The sequence below is a fragment of the Dipodomys spectabilis genome, unplaced genomic scaffold (assembly GCF_019054845.1).
Source record: "Dipodomys spectabilis isolate Male_0828 unplaced genomic scaffold, ASM1905484v1 ptg000011l, whole genome shotgun sequence".
NCBI lineage: Eukaryota > Metazoa > Chordata > Mammalia > Rodentia > Heteromyidae > Dipodomys > Dipodomys spectabilis.
In genome coordinates, this window is record NW_024870688.1 from 396017 (window position 1) to 402016 (window position 6000).

The window sequence follows — 6000 nt, forward strand, 5'->3', positions numbered from 1 at the left end:
AGGAGTTCAGAATATCAGGTCGGTCCATAACCACAACTCTGGAACATTACAGATGATGGGATACCTTGCCAAAGAACTGAAATCACAGAGAGGGATAGGAAAGTGGGACACCGGGGGACACAAAGGTTCATCACCAGTTTCTGGTGGTCCTGCTTAACAAGCTTTTTATTCAATTTAATATAGGGTGTGGCTAAAGGTATGTGCACAAATTAGGTCATCAATCTATCTTGTCGTTACAACCACTAACATGAGATATACTTTGTATACATAGTGACAATTAACTCTCTTACTGTTAGGGAGCAGAAGGGAGGAATACATATTTTAGCCCTAAAATATCTGATCTCATCTCCAAGGTCTTACTATTTTAGTGTCCTAACAGCTCTAACTTAAACACACTTAAGGTAGTAACTTATACCTCTATCTTGCCTTGACTGGTTGACTTTCCAGGGTACATATCTCAGCCTTCTGAATCCTGTTTGAGATGGCTTTCTAATCTTTTATCCCTTTCCAGGTCTCAACAGCTCAGCTCTAGAATCCCTCACAAGTACTATTACAGTTGTATTTTTTGGAAAGGATATTTTTTTCTAGGATAGGCTTCACTTTTTAAATTCTTAATATTCCCTCTTTTTCTCCCTATTCCTGTCTCTCCCCTTTGTGCATGTGTTTGTGTGTAGGTTGTGTGTGTGTGTGTGTGTGTGAGATTAATATTTCTAAAATGTTCAGAGGAAAATTTCTATTCATTCACAATTTTATGTCAATAGAGTGTCCATTATGACCAATGGAGAGAGTTTAAAATTTCTGTCTTCCTTAAAGGTGTTGCTGGGTAATCAAATCCAGTGCTTCATGTGTTAGTCTACTGTGTGCCTATGACATAGCCTGTGGTTTTTCACTCAATTAGAATAAAGAAAAATTCCATAGGAAGGAATTATTACTTGGTTAGTTTATCCAATATCTCTCTCATACATACAGAAATAGAATTAATTCTACACTGACTGAAAATGGTATTCTTGTATTACATTTATTAGTAGTTGCTGTTTTTTTTATAGCCTCTCCCTTCATCCTTGAAGTCCTGCCTCTATCCTATCCCCTCTCACAACCTCAACTTGACCCACTTCCAGTCAGCCCCTCCTTCGAAACCCTGGTCCACCTGAAATCCCACCCTCACCTAACCTACACCCTAGTAGCCCTGCTATAAACTTTCAAAGCCCTGTCTGGAAACAGCCTCCTTCCTCAAATTCCGGCTCTACTACTTGGAAATCCCTCTTCTACTCCATCTCCCCCCTTCTCAGCCCAACCAGAAACCTATCTCCTCCCTCAATGCCCAACTTGCTCCACCCAGAACCTCACCTACATTCAGCTCCTCCCTTGAATCCTCACCCTTATTCTCTGGATGCCCTGCCCCTAACTAACCTAGTCCCTCCAACCCCACCCTTCCCTTTCACCCCACCCTCAACCAGCCTTCTCCCTCAAGCTCTCTAGAGGCTCCATGGGAACATTCTGCTCTTCACCCTCCCCCCCCCCTACTCCTACATCCCTGTCAACCCTCTCAAAACCCTTAACTGAACTAAACTCCTCCCATGAAGCCCTGTCCTGCTACATCAAAATCCACCCACCACCCATACTTGCCCTTGAATCCCCACCTTGTTTCACTAGAAGCTACTCACACAGCCCACCTTCTCCCTAGAAAGCCTGCTGTGTTCCACCAGATACCTACCCACCTCCCCATCCACTCCATGTCCTGCCTTTCTCCCCCAAGAATCCAACTCTCAGCTGGGCTCTTCATCCAACTATAGTTGGGTTCCTCTGTGGAATCCACACTCTGCTCCACAGGATACCCTGCATATAATTATCCTAAACTCTTGTAGTCCTACCACCTTCTGAAAGCCCCACCTCTAACTAGCCTCATGGCTCCAACCCTGCCCTTCTCCACCAGAAAATCCCATCATCCTTGCTCATTCTGGAAGCCCACATAGCTGCACTGGAAGCCATTCCACCAGCTGGCCTCTCTCTTGAAGCCTTACCAGGCTCTACTGGAAAACCCTGTCCCTCCCTAATCTCTTCTTTGAAGGTTTGCCTTGCCCTACTGGAAACCCTGTCCACAGTAGGCTCCTTAGATATCCTGCCTCATAACACTGAAATCCCCAACGAATCTTACTCCATCTCTCCAAGACCTAACTGGCTTCACCAAAAACCCCGCCCTAACTAGTCTAGTCCTTTGGATCCTCGCCCTTCTTTCTCAAAGCCCTGTCCTGACAAGGCTCATTCCTCCATTGCTGCCCCCTCCTGCTCTGCCAGAAACCATTCCTCCCTACCACATGCCAGAAAGTACGGTGTTTTCCATCAGAAATGCTGCCCTTTACTAGCCCACTTCTTCATAACATGCCCTTCCCTCTCAAAGCCACACCCCTCAAAAGCCTCTCCCCATCAGCCCAGCCTTCCTCCACCTGGAAACCCTGCCTTCCATCAGCCTCTTCCCTCAAATTTCCCACCCTGCTCCACGGGAAATCCCACCCTACCTATCCCATGGAGGCCCAAAGCGCTCCACCAGTAACCCCTCCTCTAAGTAACCTCTGTGAGAACTTGAGGGGCTGGGATGTCCTGCCCCACGCTGATGCCACCCTCTTGCATGCCAGGCCGCTTGGGGGAGGGGTGTCAAGGGTGGCTTGGGGGACAGGCCACCGGATATAGGAAGAGAGACTTCCGGGGAGGGGAAGGAAAGAAGGAGGTGATGCAAGAGACACATGACAAGAGACATGGCTCCTGCAGCAGAGCAGTGCCCAGCTCTCCTCAGGCTTGAGAAGATCCCGGGATGGCTCAAAGAAGCTGGATCAAGGAGGGGTCTGGGAAATTCCAGGCTGTCAGAGAAGGCTGGACGAAGTCCAGGCAGGCAGGTAGGCCTGGGGAAGCCCTAGCCAGTGGAGAGGACTACGCCGAGCTGAGAGGCCTGTGAAGAGCAGAGGCTTGAACAGAGGCCAGAGAGGCCTGCAGAGAGCTGAGAAGCCTGTGAAGACCAGAGAGGCCTGCAGAGAGCTGAGAGGTCTGTGAAGAGCAGAGAGGCCTGCAGAGAGCTGGGAGGCCTGTGAAGACCAGAGAGGACTGCAGAGCACCCAGAGGCTTGTGAAGAGGTGGAGAGACAGAGGGGCCTGCAAAGAGGCCAGTAGAGAGTGGAGAGGTTAGGCTTGCAAGAAGGAGGAAAAAGGAAAGCAACTTGCCCCCCGGAGGTTGCAGTTGCTCCTAATTCTAGTAACCTAGGACAGGGTGGCAGACAGATTATTAAAACACCTTTGACATCTTTAACTCTGCTTATGTGGATTTTCTCGCTCACAGGTCATTACACCTCCTCCCTTGCAGCTGCATTCTTCTCTTAGCGAGGCCTGCAAACAACATCTTCCCCTGTAACCCTGCCTTTTTCCCTGAACACAGAGCTACCTGTCAGCCTGCTTCCTAAAGCCTTGTCCGGCTCCACTGGAAACCCCACCCCTGACAAATCCAGTATTTCCTACCCCTCCCAAATGTCTCAAAGCCCTACCCAGACTGGCCTCCACTCTCAAAGCCCTACCCTGCTCCAATACAGAGGCTTTGGCAATGCAAACTTCTTTCTGGAGAACCAGAGAGTGGTTCACTGGAAACCCCATACCACCTCATCCACAAAGGTCTTAGCTAGTAACTGTTTTATTCCAAATGTAATTTTAATTTGGCATACAATTCATACTACTCAACACGGTAAAACAGTTTTACAAAAAGGAAACATCCAAGTGTGATAGCTATTAGATGCCTTAGTCTAGTTTGGGGTTTATGGTACCAGACAGATACATATTGTGTGAAGGTGTTATCTTATATTGTAAAGCATTCTTTGCAAGTATCAGTAATGTTTCATAAGTGATCATTTTATTTCTAGAAAATTTATGCACATTTGTGACAATTAACTTTAAGAATATTAGTTATTTTGGTTGAGGAAAGAGTATTAGTGTGCAAAAGTATGACTTTCAACTCATCTGTCTAATGAATACTTTCAGAGTTCCTTTCCATACTATGTACTAGATTTTTTAATAACAGAAGTTCTCTAAGTACCAGAATGAACTTTCAGTTTCCTCCTTCCACTAAGGTGCCCTTTGGAAAAAAATGAATTGAGATTATACAGGTAAAATATTAGAAATAAAAAAGTATAATTATATAATTAAATAACAGATAAAATATTAGAAATAAAAAAGTATAATTATATAATTAAATAGTTATATAATTATAACAGGTGAAGAACCCACCCAATGTGCTTTTCATTTTCTAACAAAAGGAACTTAAGAATATTTAACTGCAGACTTTCTGAAGGCTAGAAGACAATAATATAAGAAATGCCCTGTGGGCTGGGAAGGTGGCTTGGTGGTAGAATGCTTGCCTTTCATGCATGAGGCCCTGGGTTCGATTCCTCAGAATCACATAAGCAAAAAGAAAAATGCAGGAAGTGGCACTGTGGCTCAAGTGGTAGAGCGCTAGCTTTGAGCTGAAGAGCTGAGGGACAGCGCCTAGGACCAGAGTTCAGGCCCCACGACCAGACCGCCCCCCCCCCCCCAAAAAAAAAAGAAAAAGAAAAAGAAATGCCCCGTGTATTTCTGAAAACAAAACAAAAACAAGGAAAGCAATAATGAAGCAGAAGGGAATCAGGAACTTTGTATGTGTGATATATAACTGGAGACTGTAAGAAACACAATTAATCAGGTAAAAATATCTTTGGTCAAAATGTCTGTTTCATTGTAAATATTACTTTTGTTAACCTCTGACTGAATATTTGTTTCAGCAGTGATATGCCCAGGGAACTATGTGGTTAGGCAATTTCATCATTGCAAGATCATCAGGATGATGGACTCCCACACACTTTACCATACCTGCAATAACACTAGCTATGCAATCCTGTTGGTCCAACACTGTAAGCCAGACCTGTGTTTTACCAAAGTTCTGTGTATGTGTGCTATTATTTTATTTAGGCTTTATTTTGTTTATTTATATGTCTTCTGGTCCAGGAGGAGGCAGCAATAAGAATTTGTGGGTGGTAAACACATGTATGTACCCTTGGCTAAAATCTGCTCTTGTTTTATCTAGGCTGCCCTAGAAATAAATGATGACAATTATATCTAACATGGTATAGTGTCACTATTAACATCTAACATATGCTGACTATATGTTTTTTTATATTTCTTTTTACCACTCTCTTTCTCTTTCTCCCTTCTTCCTTCCTTTCTTTCTTCCTTCCTTCCTTCCTTCCTTCCTTCTTTCCTTTGTTCCTATCCTCCTTCCCTCCCTCCTTTCTTCTCTTTTCTCCTTTCTTCTCTTCTCTCCTTCTTTCCTTCCTTCCTTCCTTCCTTTCTTGTTTCCTTCCTTTCTTCTTTTCTCTTTTAATTTTAATTTAGATATTTTGTTTGCTAGACAGGTATTCTACAAATAAGGACACATCAGCAATCTTTTTTTATTTACTGACTTTGCCCATATGTTATCAATTTTGTTGAAGGCCAAATAGAGGCTAAGGCTAAGCTCATTCTTACCTTGGTCTGCCAAGTAGCTGGGATCACCAATGCATTCCAACCTGCCTGGCTCTAGGGAGATATGGAAATCTTATTACCTCCCTTGCCAGACTGATTCTGAACTATGATCCTATCAAATTCTACCTCTTCAGTTAATGATGTGAACTTCAATAGCCTGCCTTCAGTATAGGTGACCCAAATGAATGATTAAAGGCAATAATAGTCTCTTTTTGCCAGACTTGGGGCTTGAACTCTGGGTCTAGTCAGTGTCCTTAGGCTGCTTTGCCTTGACACTTGATCCACAGTGACACTTCAGGATTTTTCTGTGATTATTTTAGAGATAAGAATCACACAGACTTTCCTGCTCAGGCTGGCTTTGAACCATGATCCTGGGGTCACTGCCCCCCCAAGTAACAAGGATTACAGGTGTAAGCCACAGTTGCATGCAATTTGACTTTAATCACTGGCATAAATATTAAAATAGGTT